Source organism: Mugil cephalus, chromosome 2 (genome assembly GCF_022458985.1).
Source record: "Mugil cephalus isolate CIBA_MC_2020 chromosome 2, CIBA_Mcephalus_1.1, whole genome shotgun sequence".
In the NCBI taxonomy this organism is placed as follows: Eukaryota; Metazoa; Chordata; class Actinopteri; order Mugiliformes; family Mugilidae; genus Mugil; species Mugil cephalus.
The window spans coordinates 29,774,970-29,796,713 of NC_061771.1; the positions used below are offsets into that span (position 1 = coordinate 29,774,970).

At 40.3% G+C, this 21,744-nt stretch overlaps 1 protein-coding gene across 1 annotated transcript in view; it reads left to right on the forward strand.

The window, feature by feature from the left end:
• The window catches only part of LOC125003523, a 29,680-nt gene that overhangs the window by 5,052 nt on the left and 2,884 nt on the right, over positions 1 to 21,744 (forward strand). The window lies entirely within an intron of this gene.

Genomic DNA, 21,744 nt, shown 5'->3' on the forward strand with positions numbered 1-21,744 from the left:
AATTGAGAAAACACCAGGTCTTGAATCTACAAAAATAAAGTTAATCGATGCAATACAATAAATTTACATCCCATTTGTGAACATGATGTGCAGTTTGGGAAGAGGCCACATACTGAGTGAGTAAAGTCATCAAACTATAATACATTGCTGCTCATTTAGTGATAGGTGTCTAAAATATAGACACTAGAAAATATAGTCATTTTGTGGCAAAATATATTAAGAGTTAAAATCGTATTCAAATAACAAATTTGTACATAACACCCACCCATTGTAGTTAAATAAAACAAAAGTATTATGTTTATTTAATTCTGAATAGTGAGAATATTGAGTGAATACAGATTAATGTAAGCAGGGAACTTTTAATTAATTTCATCTTTTACCTGTTTCATCTGAAAGGCACTTCTCATAGCTAAAACTGTGTTTTCTTTAGGTTCCATCAAATGAGTTGGCATTGTAAAGTCTGTGGATTCAGAATGACAACAAGTGGTGATCTTTTTATCAAACATTGTGAAATATAATTAGATAATACTGCTATGTAGTAAGAGATTCTACTCTAGCTCAATGATGGCCATCTATTGCAGTCATTAACCTGATCCTATCATTGTAATGGAGGAGGTGAAGTTCTTGCTGCTAAAGACGGTAGCATATCACTCAATGAAACTCTCTTCAGTTAATCTCTGCTTATTGTTTTAGTGCTTTGTTTGTGGTCTTATATTCATTTAAATTATACACTGAGTTCACCTTTTCTTTCATATTTAGGTTCTATTGGCATACAGAACTAAAAATATCAATCAGTTGTTTGTTTATGATTTGATTAAATGTAACGTGGTATTATTTACTGGTAATTTGTTTGTTTTGAATTTATTTTCAGTTTTAAATTATATCTTAAAAGGATCAAGGAAAATCCCTCTCTTAAAGAAGGTATAGGTAAACAAATAAATCAGATGCTATGATGTGTTTACTTAATCAATATTCTCTCTTAGTATCATGTCTATATTAGAATTACGATATAATTTGAATCTGATTTATTCTTTTCTTCGGTATGGCTTAGTTAATAAGTCTTATCTTCTGTTCATTAGCTGTCTCGTGTTTTTCATTGTATGATAAATAGAGGGGACCTCCTCGGGTCTCCCTATAAACATGATTCGACAATAATGTTTTGTTTTAAATCCATTGTGAAAACAGTTTGTCACATAGTGCGCGATTTGTTGTTGAAACCAAGTGGTGCTACACATGTACAGTCAATAGCAATTTTCATACTTAACATATCAATAAGCACTGAGTCCATTTGTTCAAATTGTGTGTTATTATTCATAGTGCCCCTTCTCTCCTAAAGAACAATGGTGTGTGCCTTGAACACTCTGACTGTGATCTTTGTATAGTTTTGTTCTCAACTAGAGAAATACATTATTTTTGGATTAAGTAACACAACTCCATGAATAATATTAAGAATTTCATTTTGGTAGTAACAGGGTGAAATCCATGGTACCCGGAAGTCATGAAAACACTTTTAACTTACACTGAATAAAATTAGTTTACTAGTAACATAAGAATCATGTTTTGAATCAACAGATTCTTTTAAACAGTTACTCTTAACGTATATTTGGAAATATTTTGGATTTGACAAGTAGGATTATAAGTGAAGTGATGAGGAAAGAAGAGAACGAATTAGGCTCATAGTTCCAGCACTAATATGATTGTGTGGGAACGATTGTACACACGTTTAATGAGCCTTTGTAAAGGGTTTTATAATCTCAGCATTACCGGGTATGTAAATTTTACTGTAGTTAGCCATCCTTAGAAAGTGCCATACATTGTTGCACTCTAGTAACAGTTTTTTCATATGACTAATGATGTTTTTGTGGTTTGCGTCACCCTCACCAATTACATGTGCCGTAAAAAGAGAAAATTGTATGTTACAAGTAACTCATAGCTCGAGTCGTAGCTTGGTTCTCAGTGTAAAATTTTAGATGTAGTGGTGTAATTTAATCCCTTTTGCTCCCGAATAACTGTGAGCAAAGTGGCCGTCAGTTGTGCTACGTTTTCCTCAGTCTCGCCTGCGATCGGAATGTCATCACCATATTGCAATATACAACATGAGGCCTTGTGGTAAAGTAGTATAGGTATATTGCTTAGTATTTGTTTCAAGAGTTGCATAGCCAATTCAGAGTCAGTGTTTTCTTTCTGCCTATGTGGTTCTTGCTTTTTAATATTTTCTTCAACTTATGTATTATCCAATTGTAGCAGATAACTGAATAATGTTATCCGAGACCATTATACTTTTGCTATTGTCAGCCATTTACAGAGGGACTATAGTTCTCCTAAGTCACTCAGAACAGAACTCTCCGCATTCTGTTGTTACGTCTTGCTCCATTTTTTCAATTCTGATAAGCTCTTTTTTGTTTGTTCCTCAGAGGAAGGAATCAGTTATAGTATATCTGTCCCTACTTTCTCTTTATATGGGCTCCTAGTGTCCCTGTTTCCGCTGTGTTGAATCACACATACGGTGGTCTCATTCACACACTCTGGCCAGCTGAGAGGTATGGCACGCTATGTCCCAAGGTTCTCAGCCCTCTTAAGTGAACCGTTCATCATAAGGACACGCGATCACTTCTCCAGAACTTAATTATGACCCTCGATGACAAGCCTACTTCACAGACAGTGGAACTTATGTTATCACGTTAGGCTTCCGTCCACCGCTGCTTCGGCAGTGCTAGCAGAGATCTCACTAAACAGTTAAAAAACAAAAGAAACCTTATTAATACCTACATAAACTCCTAGGCTCTTTTAATCTTTCTCTCTGATTTCTGCTTTTTTATAATAGTGATTTCTAGGTAGTTTTTATATTTTATAGACCTCTCAGGGGTATCTTTATACACTCTCAGAGTATAAATCAGGGCAGAGTCATTCGCGGCCTGATTGTCCTGAATGAGAGACTCTCTAAATTTCTTTTCTCCTAGTAGAGAACATTCGCTCCGTACTCCCTAAACCTTTCATTATCCCTCAGGTCGGGGAATGAGATTGAAGTATTCTATCCATCACTATCTATCTACTAAACAGAACATTTCGGTAGTGGTAGCTTTTATACTCTGAATACCCGGGGGATCACGTGCCTTAATAATTCAGGACAGAAAGGGGGATCTTTTTTTTTAAACTCTAACTCTAGGTCTGTTCCTACTTGAGCGGTTCAGGAATGGCAGCTTTTTTTCTGTGAACACCCAGGGGGATGTCCACATGCCTAAGTATTCATAACAAAGGGGAGGCCTGTTTAAAACCCTAATCTAATAGTGTCTCATCTACTCTAAAGACACTACACCTAGTGGTAAATGCTTTTTGTTGTGTTCTGAATTGTCTAAGGTACGATCTAACAGCTTCTGAAGATGCTTTCAATTGAGAGATAACGAAAGGGGACCTCTTTTAAACCCTATTACTAACTAGTTTATTCTATCAGAAACTAACCCGAGTAGGTAGTTTTTTATTGTTGAATAATCTAGGTGATTCTTTCAATAGCCTAGAGATTCCGAGACATAAGGAGAACGCCTTTTCTCAAATAAACTCTTAACTCGCCGAGTTCTTGAATACTCAACAGGGGCTGTTCAGTGTGGGTGCTTCTATTCTCTTTTTGGGGCTGATCAGACCCCTCGGCTTTATATAACCGTGCTAGTCAGGCAACCTTGTTTTCTTAGAGATTGTACCATCTTTCTTTCTTCATGTTAAGTATCTCATAAACTAATAGAGGGCAGCCAGCTTATTACATCCAGACATTCATATTAGGGATTGTATCCAGCTGACTATCTGGATGAGGGGACCCACTTCTAAACCCTTCTCAGATCTTTTATATGATACTAATTCCGGTATCGTAATTCTTCTGTGTTTTGTATTATAACAAAACAGTACTACTGTTGAATCGTACTCTCACTCCAGCCACGAAATGTCTCATTAAGACATGCAGAAATTTGGTTAAGAAGGTTTTCTGCTGGTACCTTTTACCTTAGTTAGCAGCCGTCTGAATGTAAGAGATGCTCCTCCCTGGTGTAACTGCATTACTTTCCTGGTATACTGGACGAGCCCCCAATTTGTCAAAGGAGGATATTTTCCTCTCCTTCAGCCCAGGACCTTTATAACGTTTGGAAAAGGTAGTTCACCTACGCACAAATCACGCGACAATTTCTTACGTTTTGGATATTTATTTTAGGATAACAGAGGCAAGGATATTGAGATTTCAGCCACCTGAGGCTTCTCGGTCTTAGTGTCAGTTCATCACCTTAGGGGTAAAAAGATCCAGAAAAGCACCACTTCTGGGTACTACAGTGACTGTATTACTACTAGACTTCTGCCCATAATGACATTGGGGAGGAGTACTGCTATATGTGTCAGTGAGTTTCTATGTGTAGTCACTTTTAGCTTATCTGGTCTCTGCTCAGCAGTGAGATATCAGAGTGTGTGGGTTCATCCTAGTGCTGTGAGCAAGCTGTAGGGAAAAGGGAAGAAGACAACTTCTGATATGGTGAGTTACAGAAGTAACACTCTTCCTGATTCTTCCCAAGTGATACACAGGGCTTGTTAGTAGGCCTTAGTTAAACCCCTATTAAAACCCAACTAACAATAAGATTTTTTTCAGTGAGATAGAGTAGAGAGAGATATCCCAATAAATTGCATTGTGAGGTTTATTCTTTTGAAAATTAATAGTCCATGAATAGAATAATGTAAAAACAATGAGAAATTAAAAATGTATCCCTGTTAATGACCTTTGTACGATTTGTAACCTGTGAATATCAGCCGCTCTAGTTCAGTGGAGTTTGTCTTCGGTAAATAGACTTGATAAGCTGAACTGAAACCACCCTAACCAATTTTATTCTATAATTTAGTTGCACTAACAACAAAGTCTAAATGATTACAGTCCTCCTTGATGAGAGACATATAATGTTTTTTTATAGGTTTCAGGGTATCAGGGTTTTAGAGTTGGATCTCCATGGAACACAAACAGCTCCAGTTAAATGTATTACCATATCTCCTCATGGCTTTAGACAATGGACTTGATCTACTGTCCTCGTCATGTTAGATGCTGCATTTGACTCTGTTGATCACGATGTTTTACTACAGAGATTGACCTTGGCAGGGTGGGTTTTGGCTCAGCCTTAGAGATTGGGCCAAAGCGCTCTCGGTCACACGGGTGGAGATCAGAGTCGAAACCGCTGCACCTCCACGTCGACAGGACGTCAGTTGAGTTGGTTTGGGGCATCTGGTGAGGGATGCCTCCCAGGGTCGCCTCCATTAGAGGGTGTCTGGGCAGGTTCCCCCTGGAAGGAGGCCCAGGTAACCATGTAGAAGGATTATATTCCTGTCTGGACTGGGAGGTTCCTCCAGAGGGTTCATTTATGGTTCGCAGATTTAGAGTATGAAGGTAGGTTGGGTTCAGGTTCAAAGTTTAGCAACGGCTGCTTTTATACTATGATACAAGTCATAAAACTGGTTTAATGATCCAGATTGGTTACATTACTTTTTATTCGTACCACCAAAAACAAGATAACAGTTCTTGAGGAACAAAATGAAATGACAACCTATGGTTTTAGTTCCAAAGTTCAGCCTATATGCGTGGATTCTAAAATAATACCACTTGTATTTACACCTCAAACAATCAATAAATGGATGTTGAGCCTAAAAGAGAAACGGGGGGGGAAAAAAAAAAAAAAAATAATGGATGATGTACAGTTTCGCAATCATTGGTTTACGAAAACCACTACCTGCATTATTAGAAAACACATTTATTTTGTTTGTTTATTTTTTATTTTTGTGACATTGTGTGAGCCTGGGCCTGAGAAAGACCACAAAGTGTTTTCATATCTGTTGCGGTCCAGCCAGTAGCATAAGCCCAAGAGTAGACGGGGGAGCTGGATTTAAATGAGGAAGGTGTTGAAAAAAGAGAAGATCTGAGTGAAAACTGGCACGTACGTGCTGAGGCTTTGCTGGTTATTAACTCCAACTGCTCACTAAAAAGACTTTTATCTAAAGTGTCATGATGTTCAGACTTTGGCCTGAGTTGATTTGATTTGTTTGCTGTTGCTCAGTTGTTCATTTAAAGCTTTGATTAAAATGTTAAACAATAGAAATGAAATAAAATGTATAAAAACAAAGGTTTTATGGAAACAGTGAATGATAAAATGACATTTCAACACACAAATCACCTAAAATTGTTGAATTAGAACAAAATAAAAGACTTCCCTTCACTACTGCCGACCAGGAAATAAACACTGTCCTCCTTTGCTTTGTCACGTGTTCTGTTTTAGATGCAATGTTGGATCAGGTTCAAAACCTGCAGCTATTTCCTGCTCTGAAAACATTTTTTCTTTTCCTGCTTGTGATGTGAAGCAGTTCTCCGTGCAGCTGACAAACAAGTAAGAGGGGGACTCTGACCGTTTGTATTCACTCAGTGCGTTTACATTGCACTGAAAAACGTATTATTGTCTTAAGAGGAGTACTTAGTGCATGTAAACACTGTACTCTTGATTAAATCGGAGTAGTTTCTTATTATCCCATTGAGACACCAGATAATACGATTGGGAATTCTCGATTGTCGTTGGCCATGTATTACAGTAAATTTGCATTTTTCAATTTGGATTATGTTATTTATTGTTAACGTAATTGCTGAAACTGGACATCGGCGTATTAACGTGTATTAACCTGTCTGAAAGACACGTATCGCCACCTAGTGTTGGACGAACTCAGAAAGTTATTCGATTTTCTTGCGCTGCATGTTACTGGGACAAGATGTGTAAGGACAAAGTCGAATTGTTGGCATTGCTGGATTAAGTTCTGCATTTGTTAAATGCACTGTCTGTAGATTATTTCCGTCTGACTGATGGTAGGTCATTCTTTCAGATCAGGAAATCAGATCAAATCAAGAGATTTAACTTTGGCTCCTTTTTAAAGTTCGACGTTAAGTGGAAAATCTCTTCCAGGACTCTTGGTTGTTAGCACTAGTTATAAATGTCAGGATAATAAGAGCAATCGTGTGGTGTAACTGTAACTCGTCTCTGTGGCGTCTTATGCATGAATGATGTGGATTGTATTGTGATTAGTTTTGTCATTCGCTAGCTACTTTCCTTCGCTGAGAACAAGTACAGAGTCTGATAACTCCTCTCCTCTTCTGGTAAGCAGTCTCCACTTATAATTTCCTCATGTCTCCCTTGTTCCCTCCCTTTTAGATTCTCTACATTGGTGCATGGGTGTAAGCAGCATGTAGGGGAAGTGTGAGAGCTGACAGGCTCATTCACTGTTCAATACATGTTGTTCAGGATCAGAAGCTCAGGACTAGTTTCACTTTATAGCAAACAGAAAACTCAATCAGTCGTCGACACTGAGAGGTGAAATGGAGCAGAGAAAGGAGTTCAGCTGGACAGAGAAACCTTCCACATTTTTTTTTTCTTGTTCATCTGTGTGGATCTTACTGAAGGATACTGTGACTATTCCCTGTGGACACAGCTACTGCATGACTGTATTAAAAGCCACTGGCTGAAGAAGACCAGAAGGGAATCTACAGATGCCCTAAGTGCAGAAGATTTCATACCGAGGCATGTCCTGGGAAAAACACCATTGTTTGCAGAGTTATTGGAGCAGTGAAGAAGATCTGGACTCAAGCTGCTCCAGCTGATCACGCGCTATGCTTGGACCTGAAGAAGTGGCCCTGTGATGTTGCACTGGGAGGAGCTGAAAGCCTTCAAGTCCTGATCTGGTCTGTTTAGCTCTTACTGTGAGAATACACCTCAACCTTCACTATGATGCAGCCCATTAATGAAACACAAGGCTGGTGGAGCCCTCAAGAAGCTCCAGGAGAACATCTGCTCTTCGTCATGAGGATGGTGATGAGATGTTATGTCGTACTGATCAGCAGTAGTATCTGTGAATCTCGCTCTGTGGATGAAACATAAAGGCCACGACACAGTCTCAGCGGCAGCAGTAGGACTGAGAAGCTGAAGGTGGTGGAGGGTGAGTGCTATGAATAACATTCCAGAGAGATCGAATCCCGGAGAGACGCAAAGACGTGGGAGCTGCTTAGACTAGGAGTGAAGGCCATGGCTCCACTCTGCTGATTAAAACAGTGGGAGGACAGTAGGGGATCTTCACTGAGATGATCCGTCTCCTCCAGAAATGAAGCTCTGATGTGGTGAAAGCTGGTCAGATCCCAGCAGGAAACTGAAGAGAGTCGAGCAAAGATGTTGAGGAGAACGTCTGGAGCAGCAGTATCACTGAGCTGGAGAGGGAAAGGACTCGAGCTGAAGCAGCTCTTAAAACTCAAAGGATCACAAGACCAGTTTCTACACAACTACCCCTCACTGCCACCACCCAGTGAGTCTACACACTCAGTCCAGCATCAAGATTTCGTCCTTGAGTACTTTGATGGCGTGTGAAAGCAGCGGTGACAGAGGGCCAGAGGTAGGAAGACTACAGGACATTTGAGAGTGGCTATTGGACAAACATCTCTGTTGACAGTGACTGAAGTGGATGTTTACTGCCACAAATCCAGAGCCACAAAGACAGAGATGTATTCTGGAAATATTCATGTGAAATCCACTGGATCCAAACACAGCACACACAAGATCTGTTATTATTGAGGGGAACAGAAAAAGTAACATTAATGAATCATACTCAGTCTTATTCTGTTCATCCAGACAGAGTTCACTGATTATTGTCAGTCGTCGAGTATGAGAGAGTCTGATCGGACGTTGTTTAATGGGGAGGTGGCGAGGACTGGAGGAGGAGGAGTTTATGTAGCAGTCGCATACAAGAATATCAGCAGAGCAGGGGGTTCACATGAATGTGTCATTTGGTTTCAATGGACAATCTTGGTCAGTTACACGTTGTGGAACACTAAACAGTTACACATTTATCACAACAAGTGAAAAAACTCGCGGCGTCTCAGGTCCTGTTCCTCAGGTAGTAGGAGTTTCCTGGATCAAGAGAGGTCTTACTGTCATTTCTACAGCGTCTCTGAAACTATGACTGTCTCATTCCACAGATGTCCAGACCACATTCACTCAGCCTCTCTATGCTGGACTCTGGTTACCTCATATGTGGAGACAATGCTGAGTTGATTAAAGTGAAATAGACAGAAGTCTCTTCAAAGGGGACAGTTGGTTAAAATGAGGTCTTCTAGTCTCCAGGTGATTTGGTCTCCAGGTTGTAGCTGAGAGCTCATTTGTTGTGTCATGTCTTCACTGATCAGAGATAAGCTATCGCAGTCACACTTTGTGGGCTTTGGGTACTTGTTGTCGTCTCTGGTTTGTTGTTTGCTTGATGTTGGACTTTGGTTTGGGTGGCGCTCCTTCTGTGGCTGTTTAAGCCACAGGAGTCCTCTCACTGCTCACCATGATCTTTGATTCACATAATCTGACATTTGTCACATGAGAATCTTGAATTGTCTGTGCTGCTGACGTCTCATTCGACATTTGTGTGATGTGTTTGTATGTTGTTGTTCCTCTTCCGCTGCATGCGGCTCAACAGAGAACTCCAGCAGACCTTCTCTTTCATCACAGAGATTTAGTTCTGACTTTGGAAAGAAAAGAAAATCTACAATTCATTTCCACTGAGTGGTTTGGAGACCACAAGTTGTTGTTGTTGTTGTTGTTGTTGTTGAAATGGATGAAGAGACGAAGCTCATGTCAACTGTAGTGAATCGAATGAGTCTTCATCAATCAGGACATCAGTCATCATCTGATTCTTCGCATAGCTGATATCTGAGTCCAACTAACACTGATTGTGTGGATGAAGTGAATCTGTGCATGAAATCAGCTGATCAAAGAGTCATTTGATCAGGAACTTTACTGATTTAATGGGAGAACAAACTGAAGCCTTCTCATGCATGAATAAAAGGCTGCTGTTTGTCACACAATGGAACAGATGACCGTCACCTGTCTTTATTCCCATCGATCTCAGCATTTTGCATTGCGTTCTCTTTTTATTTGCATCATTTTTTTTTCTTTTTCTTTTCGAATCAATAGTCCCTTAAGTTGACTGCCTTGTGTTTTCTGTTCAACTTTCTGCCATCTCTGTCTGTTGTGTTCTCTGAGCCCTGTTTCTCATGGTGGAAGATGAAGGCTCTTTGATGAGACAATCCAGTCAGAGAGTCTGACACAGGCCTTGTAGTGTTCAAAGTTTAACGTTACATTTTCTAGTCCTTTTTAATTTATGTTAATATTATATTTGCTATACAACATGTGGGAACCAAATTCAGAATAATCAGGTAATTAATTTTTAAGGTAATAAGATTTTTGTTGTGAACCCAAAATGTAGGAGCCATTTAATCTCACATTCATGTGTTTATTTTATTTGTTAATAAAAAGCTTGATATAAGTATTTATGTTTTCACTATTTAGTTGAATGGTATTTGTAGTGGTGGCCCCTATATGCGATAACAGATTTCTACCTGCACAGGGAAATAACGATGGTCAGAGGTCGGCAGGTGAGGGGGGTGGAGTTAAAAGCTCCACAGTGTGCATTGATTGAGGGAAGAAGACACATGGATGATGTTAGCACTCACACTTGTTAGCTTAATCTGATAGCAAATTCGTGAACAAAGCATCTGTGTTAGCATCCATTGGAACATAGATCAGTGTTAGCATCCGCCTGTTAGCATCTGAGATTGGAATCCGACTCGTTAGATCCGTTGTTCTTATGTCAGCATCTCGTCTGGTTAGCATCTGGATTGGAATCCGCCTGTTACCATCGCCGTGTAGCATTCAACTGATTTGGTATGTTTTTAATTCATCTGTTAGCATTCGTTCTGTTAGCCTTCATCTGATTGCATTCGTGTAGTTAGCGCCATGTTTGCTTCCGTATTAGCAGTGATTCGTGTTCAGCATCCCTAAGTTATTAGCACGGATCCATGTTAGCATCCGTATTGCATACGTTGTTAGCATCTGGGTTGGAATCCGCATGTTAGCTTCTGTGTTAGTTATTCAAGCTAGATATTGTTTATGTTTCATTATTGTCATCCTCGTTTGCATTCGTCTGTTAGCCTTCATCTGATAGCATTCGTTTATTAGCGCCCATGTTAGCATCCGTATTAGCATAGATCTGTGTTGGCATCCCAATAGGCATTCACCTGTTAGCATATGTGTTAGCATTCGTCTGATTTGTATGTTAGCATCCGTGTGTTAGCATTCTTCCGTTAGAATTAGTCTGTTAACATTCATCTGATTTGTATGTTAGCACCCATCCGTTAGCATTCATTTGTCAGAGTTCATATGATTTGTATGTTGGCACTCATTTGTTAGCATCCGTCTGTTAGCATCCGTGTTAGCATTCGTATGTTAGCATTCATCTCATTTGTATGTTAGTATCCGTGTGTTAGCATTCATCTTTTAGCATTCGTATGATTTGTATGCTAGTTTCGGTCTGTCGCATCCGGGGTTAGCATCTGCCTCTTAGCATCCATTTTAGCATCCGTAGAGTAACGTTCATCTGTTAGCATTCATCTGTTAGCATCTGTGTTAGCATTCGTATGTTAGTATTCATCTCATTTGTATGTTAGTGTTCGTGAGTTAACATTCATCTTTTAGCATTCGTATGATTTGTATGCTAGCATTCGTCTGTCATAGATCCGGGTTAGCATCTGCCTCTTAGGATCCATGTTAAGCATCCGTAGGTTAACGTTCATGGTCTGTTAGCATTCATCTGTTTGCTATCCATATGCTAGGACACATCTGCTAGCATTTATCTTATTTGTATGTTAACACTAAACTGTAAATCATGATTGTATGGACTCCGAAGGAAGAATTTAAAAGCACGTTTAAAGCCGGTGGATGGAAAAAACACTGTGTTCCAAATTATTATGCAAATTGTAGTTAAGTGTGGCACATTAGAGATACTGATTATACGCTTTTGTTTATGTTTTGTTCATCAAAAGTCATGTGATATTGGTGTATTGTTGTCGTCATGGCTTTTGGATCACTGGAAATCAATCTCCAGACACCGGCTGTGATTAATTAGTGTTGGCTGGATGAGTCCAATTAAGTAAATAAAAACTACTTTAAAGAAGGACGTTTCACCATTATTAAGCAGATGACCATTTCCAAGCAATATAGCAAGAAGAAGGATCTCTCTGCTGCCGAAAGCAGTTGAAAAAGTTCAGTCCCTTGGACCAAGGTATGAAACCTTTCAGATCTTTCAGGAAAACTTTAAGTGGTGATCATCGGGTATGTTAAGAGTATTTGTGGCTGATTCGAGGCACACACGGTTCGTGCAGATAAAGGCACGGTTGAGGAAGGTTTCTGCCAGACAGATGCATGGGATCAAAGAGAGCAGCTGCTAAATGCCTTGTTACAATAGTATGCAAGAAAACAGATTATTTTGAGTGCTGGTGGCCTCTGTGAGTCCGTCCCGAACATCAAGGTGGAGGTATCCTCCATGAGGCTTGGCAGGTAAGTTATGCCTAAAACCTTCTATCGCGTGCCGCCCCCGTAAACAATGCTCACAAGCAGAGAATACCGGATGCAGTGGGCCCAGAAAATACAACAAGACTCAATTTTCAAACAGTCTAGTTCACAGAACGGGAGTGTACCGTCTAGTTCGTTCTGCGATGCAACCCTGGGGATGGACCAGATGGATGGAGTAGTGGATGGTTGGTGGACGGCCACACGTTCCACCAACAAGGCTCGCGACGCTCAGGCAAGGAGGTGGTGGAGTCATGTTTTGGGCGTAACGAATCATGGGGAGAGAGATGGTACGGACTCCTTTAGGGTCCCTGAATGGTGTGGAAAATGACGTCTGTAAAGTTATGTGGAGTCTATTCTGACTGACCACTTTCTTTCATGCTACAAAAACAACGAATCCGTACTTTCCGTAACAAATACCTTCATGCATACAACGCACCATCTCACGCTGCATCATCGGCTGATTATGGCATAAGAAAGCAGAGAAACTCATGGCGTGGCCCCCGTCCTCCCTTGACCCTCAACCCTATTGAAGAACCTTTGGAGCTTCCTCAAGCAAAAAATCTATTAGAGTGGGAGGCAGTTCACATCCTAAACTGCAGCTCTGGGAGGATAGTTCTGAACGGCACTGCATAGACATTCAGCAGAAACCCTCCAAAAAACTCTCAGGTCAACGGACATGCAAGAATGTGAAGCTGCTATAAAAATAAGGGGTCCTTTGTTAAAATGTAACTCCACTTGTGAGATGTTTTGAGATGGAAATAGCTTTTGCTTTCATGGTAAATATGACCCTAATGCTGCAGATTCAAAAGATGAGCATTTTCAGTTCTTCTAACACCTGTAAATGTGATAAAACTCTGCTGTGGCATGATCATTTGTACAGTGCATTTTAAGTTTTTCATGTTTGAAAATACAAGTTGGTCATTGGGAGGTTTGTTCCACAGTAACATTAGAATTCATTAAACTAACGGTGATGACGTGAAAATTATGCCGTCTGTCATTTGCATTGGGACTATTTAGGAAAATCTGAGACAAATATATTTGCAAAATTAATTTGGAAACACAGTGTATTTATGAAGGCACACTGCACCTTGTGCAAAAAAAAAGTTTTTGAATGTTGGAACATGGGCTCAGGCGCTGGAATCCACTACGGCTAACAGGAAGAAAAACATGAAGATCGCCATAAAATGCCAGGCAGCAGACGCTTTCAATCAGCCAGTATTATTCCACATAGGATCTGGTGGCAGCGAGGCTCCAGCGCGACCCAGGTCTGCTACAACTCCAGTTGACCTGAGGACAGGTTTGGGTATGACGCCCACACTAAAGAGGAGGTGCTCTGGACTCTTCACACTGGTGGTTAAGCACCAGTCATATACTGGCTATGAGAACATTGATGAGCTGTTCTTGACATGTTCCCGGATTCTGACATGAGAAAAAAAAGATGCGGAAAAGACGGAGACGGACCGACGACGTTGAAGATGAAGCGATTTGTGGTCAGCCCATTTCACCAAGAAGAGACCTCATCTCAAAATTAAGGGCACCGTTGCGTTGCTTGACGTTTCGACCAATGTCTTTTTCTGACGTTCAAAGGAACAAGCCAGCAGTTGGGACCTGCACGTACGTTTTTGGGAAGGCTGGATGCGGGCCAGTCAAGGTACCTGGGCAGGTTCCAGTTTAGGGACATAGTGGACAGCTTCAGGACGTTCTGAAACATGTCAAAGTAAGTAAGTGTTTTATAGTTAGCGAGCGTTGCATGAGTCTTCTTCTTATCAGCAGCACAGTACAGATATGATACCAGAAGTAACAGAATAAGACTCAGGACAGTAACTTGAACTATAAAACTGCCTAAAGATTTATTTTCATCTCAGGATGTGTGTGGACAAACTTAACCTCAGGAGCCTATGTGTCCGTCTCAATGGATGGGCCCAATGAACTTAAATACAGTTTGAACTTTTCCAACAAGAGGATGCAGAAACTGTATGGAGGTGCCCATGCTTGTTTCGTGCGATAGCTGGTGGGGACTGCACACGTCGCATAGTTCTTTTGGAAAGTGGCCTTCACCATGTGGCAGCTGGACAAACTTGTTAGAGCCTGTGCACACGCTGTTCCACAACGTACCGAGCAAGGAGGGAGATGACCACAGCGCTCAAGAAAGGACTACAGCGCCGTCACAACACTTCCACCATCATGCACTCACCGTTTGTGGTCATCGGTGGATTGAGAACCTGCCTACGTGGTAGAGAGGTGTGTTTGCAGTTCTGGCCAACCTTCTCAGCAGTATATGGAAGCAGTGAGAAGAAAAGAAAGTCCCAACCCCGGGACAGCGTCCTTTGACACTGTCCAAATGCCTGAAAGATCCACTATCTTGGCAAGCTACAATTCTACACGACTCTTGCCGACGTTTGTGTTGCCTTTTTGAAGAGCTTCTATCAAAACAAGACGTGCCAGTGACGCATTTCTTCATTATAGGGACTTGGCTGAGCTGATTGAGTAATGATTTCTTATGGGTAGCACACCACATCATACACTACTTTCCTGTCACTACAGGATTTGGACCTAATTGATGTGGACACTGTGTCATTGCTCCTACAGAACAGCTACATCCGTCATTTTCTGTTCTGCTTAGGATTTTGATGACGGACACGTTGTGGTAAATGTGCTGGATACAGTGGGACTTGTGTTTACTTTTGCGGTTGTCTTTTGGAGAGGGGTTCTTACTCACGGTGCTTCATCAAGAGAGACGTCCTGCAGGGACATCAGCACATGCAGCTAACCAACCTGGATTGTAGCGGATGAAAAGAACTGGCACCAGCTAAAGACACTGGACATTGGCTTGGGTGTCTGAGTAACGCCTTCAAGGTAGTGTGAACTTTCTAAAGATCGCATTTCTTGATTGTAGTCCGGATTGCAAGTAGCACACGTCATTTTTATTCTACGTGACCATTTCCAGCTTATTCCCTTTTCTGAGCAGCAGCAGCTCATGAGCTCAGAGTCCTTGAGTTTAGAAGGACTTGACATAGATGTCCAGCTTGTTCAGGTGTATGTTGCAGGTATTTTCCTGGTGCGTCTTTAAGTTGTCGGTCACTTGATGAGCTCTGAAACAGTCACTGGTGATATGGAAAACTGTTTTATGTTTAATGTCCTTATACACTGTGATAAGTCGGAGTGGTATTAACTTGGATGAGAAGAGGAATGTCTCTGGTTTCACAGCATCAACATATGTGCAACATCCCTCCTAAACCTCGTTGCACACATACATGTATATATTCTACTGCTGTTTTGCACTGTCTGCATCTCACCAGCAGAGATGTGTGAAATAAATAATATATTTATATACATGAGCAAACTCATCTCCCATATTTTCTTACTTGAACGTTGCCTTGTTTGTTTGTATGATAACATGTTGTTTTGTATATCTTCTATATTCTTCTATTTTTATCCTTTAGTCCACCCATATGTGCACTGTCTGTGATGCTGAATGTCTCTGCTGCTGTAAACTAGAAGTTCCCCACTGCAGGATGGAGAAAGGAACATCTTATCTTGTCTTGTCTTGTCTTGTCTTGTCTTGTCTTGTCTTGTCTTGTCTTGTCTTGTCTTATCTTATCTTTAAAATGAACGTCCTGCTTTTATTATTATTATTTGTAATCAGACTGACCGGACATTTACCTTTTGTATTAAATGAATGAAAATATTTTGACACTGATAAAATGATTCCTCGGATTTGTTCTTGTGGTTCACATCTACAGTTCAGCACAATGGTGTTAATAAGCAGTTCTGGTCAACTGCTCTGATCTCTTTCACTCTTACAGCCTCCACAGGTTCATTGGGTTCAGTCCCACAGATGAGCGTTTCTTATCCTGGATGGAAGTCCAGAAATAGACGACGGTATGAAAACAAATTTAAAAGTAAAAGAATAGTAAAGTTTTAAAAAAAAAAAGAACACACTCACCTCATACACAGAATAAAAGAAGCAGAGGACCAGCACCATCAAAGTTTAACTGATGACATTCAGTTCTATGCTTTATTATGGTAATTTTCACCTACGCAAATAACAAACACTGTTATGAGGTGCTTTGTGTATATAACAGAGTTGGATTGTTTTTTCACAAAAGAATTTTTCCAAGCAAAGAAAAATGAACGTGTAAAACAATCCTGACAGTAGATTGTTGTTGTTTTTAGAATCACTGGAGGTTTTCTCTGCTAGTGACTTGTTGATAATTCTGATGCAGTGAACTGATTATCTTGAATCTTTATTTACCTGTGACACCACCAGGTGTAGGTGGAGTTATGACGTCTCTTCTGTTCTGGGCTTCACAGTTATAACTCCCTCTGTTTTCAGGTCTGAAGTCAGTGATGGTGGAAGATCTGTCCTGAGCTTTTGGTGAGTATTCGCATTTCTCCTTTGTTCCAGGTGTTGTTAGCTGCTGGGTTAGGCATCATGCTACAGGTCAGAAGTCCCTGAACTACCCTCCAATATCTCACAGATGGACTCACTGGACACAGTGGGAAGCTTTGGAGGATCTGGAGGAGAATTTAAAACAAGTCGTTTTTGGCTAAAATGAGAATCAGTTCTTCAAGGAGCAGAAACAACCTCAACTATAAACTGGTATGTTGCACAAAACATCCCAGAAGATTCAGACGTTTCTTTTGATACTTATATTTTGTCTTAGTTTTCATGGTCAGAATAGTCAAAACAGGAGCAACATCACAGCACTTTCAAAAGAGAAATAACACAGCAGGCTACTGAATCACTTGAGGGGGGATCAGCAAAATACAATCTTTGATCTACTCAGTTGAAACTGTTTGGTGCCTTGGAAAGCTCAACTGGGGTTAATATGCCCGCATCAAACAGCGCATCAGCAAGACGAGAAAGTCAAGAGGTAGAAAGGAGGGGGCGGTCATGAATGACCCTCAGGTTCTGTCAACAATCGCCATCCATTTTTCTTTCTTGCGTGAGACAGATCCCTTTCAGTCTGAGCCGGGGAGACGTTAGTCTCTCCATCCTGGTGAGTTTCTTCATTAACCTCTGACCAGTCAGAGTTTGTGGGTGGGTGCTGACTGCAGCCATTACAGGTTGATAGCTTTTTTTTTTTTTTTTTGCTGTACAGACATTATTTTTAAGACGGTATTTGTCATTTTCTGCATCCCGTCAGGTAAATGACTTAGAACAAAGAGTTTGTAAATGGTGGAAGGACTCTTGCTGCTGTCCCAGTATCCGTTGTCCGTGGTTGTCAACAGCATTCGTCCCAAATCGGGCCGTCGTCCTGGGCAACTCCAAAAGATATGTGGTCGTTGGTTTGCCTCATCACGTCCACATTTCCCTCCAGCAGGTGTAACCGCTTGTTATTGAATATGTTTCATTCTGGGTGTAAGAAAAAAAAAACACAATGGTTCTTCAACAGGATTCGCGCCACAAATAGAACAAGAAGTGGAAAAAAGCATCACCAACACATATTATTCCCAATGTTTACAAGTTTACAAATTCTCTTCCCATCTCTCTCTGATGTTATGTTGTGGTATCATCTCTGCTCTTTGCATTGCCCTGGAAAGCTTGTTGAACATTATTTACATGTTACCTTTATATGTTTGTATAATAATTGTGTTATTTCCTTGTGATTCTGCAGTTTCTTTACCCGGACTTCTTTCATAAAATATTGTAGAATCGAAAGAAAATCCGGGATTTCTTAGTTCATAATTTTTCTTTCAGTGTTGAAAACTTTGTAGCGTATTTTTTTTTTTTTCCCATGATCTTATTACAATAAGCGAGTTAAAACCCTTATTTGACCAGTACTTAACCTGGAGTCCATAACATACTTCAGTTCAAAGTCTGTCTATGTCCAACACCCGAATCTGATTTTTTTCCATGGATTCCACAAATTGGAATTGCTTCACAATCCGCTAAACCAGATGGTGAATATGTAAAGGAGACAAAATGGGTTGTACAATCGCTCTTGAAATGTTGTCATTTATTTGGTTTTCCAACATAACACCGCTTCTATAGGGATCGCCCTGCTTTACCCTGCCACGTCCTGAACTTTCTGCTCATATCCACATCACACAGAGAAACCAATATTTTAACTGGGCAGCAAGATAAAAACTACTGAGATCAGGGGAGAGACATACCAGCCTTTCTTCATTAACTGTCAATGTGCTGTATTTATCACGTGTTTTTTCCTTCTCCAAATTAAACCGCGAAATTTGCTTTGTCCCATTCATGAAATTGACTTGTTGGAATTTTAACAGGCTGTGACATGAATAGATTATTATTGTTTAGGTAAAATTAGACTTTTTTATAAGGTCGATTCTTGCATAAAGCTTAATAATATAAAAAAAAACTGTCCAGTTACCAAGATCTTCTTGATTTTTTTAGTTTTTTCGTAGAGTTTTTGTACAAATCATTAGGACAGTGAGTCAACCAAAATTCCCAAATATTTAATGTCTTTTTGAGACCAGTGTGACGGGTATTCGTGTTTGAGCTCCGGTTGAGGGGATTTAATTGACGTTATTAGTTAATGGTAGTTTTCTGTAGGGTTCAGTTGTATTACTCCAAAAAGCGGGTTGAATAAGATCAGATGGACTTGTAGGAATATCTTGAAAGACGTTTGGACCCTCATCCAAGTACGCAGCTTCTTCAGTTTGATAAACTAGTGGGAAATTGAGGTTTAAAATAGGAATAAAACTTCTCGTGTGTAACACCACCCAGGAACTTGCTTTTGGGGGGGGATAAAAACGCCCTCCCCATTAACTGGGTCACTATATTAACCATAATGGCTAGATACTTACTGTCCTTGAATGGGGGGGATGGGAGGGGAACTGTGCTGTCTGGGCTACTTACCCTATGATAGAGCTCTAATGAGGCTATTGTCCATGGGAACCTGGAGGCTCAATGTGTGAATGTTGTGAAACTTCTTGGGGCAGAAGTCAAAAATGAATTTATAAATAGTTGGTAAATTAAATCTCAGTCCACCTCTCTTCTGGTTAGAGAAGGTTCTCCACTTTGACCATAGATGGCTTCCTTTACTCCTCTCTCAAACCATCTGTCTCTCTGGCCAGGACTTTGTACGTGTGTTCTTTCAGAGGAGTGTACTTTGTCCTTTCGGGTGGAGTTTGGACTGCTGAGGTCGTTCACCGGATGAATGGCTCTCACTGTGTTGGTGCCAATGCGTTTGTTAATATGGGCTTGGTTTTGTATTCCCAGTGTGACAAGTCTAGTACATTTCGCCTCACATACTCTGAAACAGCATACTCGACATTACTCTGTTTTTGTCTAGGTGTTTTGTCTTCGGGGTGGGGTACCAGTTTTTGCTCTCTTAGTGTGTTGCCAGTTTGAAATAACTGAGATTGGCGGTTTGTTTTACAATAGATTCTCCTCAGTTTTCTCTGAAGCACAGATACGTGGGGATGGTGATGGAGTTCTTCCTTGCTGTTCTCTATTCCTGTCCTTCGCTGGGAATTCTTTTTGAGTCTTGCAAAGGCCTGTTCGGATGTCCCACATGTTTTGAGGGTTTGTTTGATGTGTCTGATCCGCACTCCTTGTACTTGCCCTCATAGTCTTCTGGGTCACAGTTTGTGCTCGGAGCTGGATTGTTTCTGATGACTCCTAGTTTGTGTTCCAGAGTGTGGGTGACAAATATACAAGTGTTGATCTGTGTGCGTGGGTTTTTCTATATACTTCTATGTTTGAGGCTTCGGTCTTCTTCAACACGCAATCCATGAGGCACTCGTGAGAAGTCGTTGCGGGCATCATTACTCGCAAGCTGTGTTTAGATAGGTGTATCGGTGCTGTGTCACTGTGTTTGCTCAATATGACGCCTGCTGGATTTTAATCATCACTTACAGAGACATACAACTGGTTTAACTGATCTATGTCAGAAATGACGAGTATTTACAATAACATGGGTTAAGTTACTGTATTTATATTTGTGTACTATATTATTTTATTATCTTAATCTTAAGCTTAATAATATCTATGAATATTTTTAATGTACTCAGAGGGAATATTGCTTTCTCTGCCTCAGCCAGGTATCTTGTACCTTCAATTAATTGAATCTGCTGTGGCGTTGGTTATTTAAAAAAACAACGAAAGTTGGCATTTTGGTTTTAGCATCAAGATTACAAATCAAGTACGCAAGATTTGTAGAATGTTAAATGCACTAATAAGCTGATGAAACTGCATTTACATGCCTGATTAAGTTCTTCATTATATAATTAAAGCGATCCAAAGATGTAAAATGTCATTACAAGGTGGTTTATTCTAGTGTATGAGCTGAGGTAACATAGAGTATTGGAATTGGTTTTATGTTGACAAGTTTCATAGTTTTTGTAGGCACGATGTTGTAGTATATATCAGTTGAATATATTTTATATGAAGGAGTTTATGTGTTGTATATTTGTTTTCTTTGCATGAGAAAACTGTAGCTCACCAATCAGGCTCGAGACTTTACGAACAAGAGAGAGATGAAGAGAGAGGAGGAGGAGGAAGGACGGAGAGGTCGATCAGATCATTGTGTCAAAAGTTTCAAGTCTAAAGAATGTAAGTCTTTATTATATTTTGTCTCTAACTAGTCCTAATTGGTCATCAACAAGTTGTTTGTATGCTATGGAAACGATCGTCACGATGGCGTAACGTCACGGCAGGAGCCGAGGTTTTAGATCGAGGCTCCTTGGTGATGGCCTTCAACATCCTCTCTCCTCCACGAGGACAAAGGGCCCAATGACCACGAGGAAGGAGGGAAGCCCGGATCTCTGCAGCCGCAACCGTTGACATGGAAGCTCAAGGCTCGTTCCAAACTCTCACGTGACCAGATGCCTATCAGGTTCCTCAGCTTCAATCCTCAGATATTCTCAAAAATATTTATTTTTTGAATAATTATGATATAGACAGGAGGCGATTATTTGTTCAATTTTACAAGTATGCATTTGTATAAGGCTACTATAATGTTGATTTGTATTTCCTCAAAACATGATTTTCTAGAAATGTTCACTCTATAAACAAAGCAATTCCATATCGAGAGAATTATTTAATAGAGATAAACCCTCTGTACATAGTCTCCATCAATTTGAAGAAGAAAGGAAAAAGTTTAGTTTTAATCAGGCGGGAGTTGAAAAAGCGCCTTTCTAGTCAGTCTCTTAATGCATAAACGTTTTACATTCTCTACATGTGTAATAAAGGGTACCTTCGAACAGTGTACTGGTTGCTATTGGTTATTAAGATAAGAGAAGTAAATACTTATGCAACGAGAACCTCGTCGTAACCGATTTAATTGAGATGTATTGTAGTTGCTCATTAGTTTGGATGTTAGGTTAAACTCTA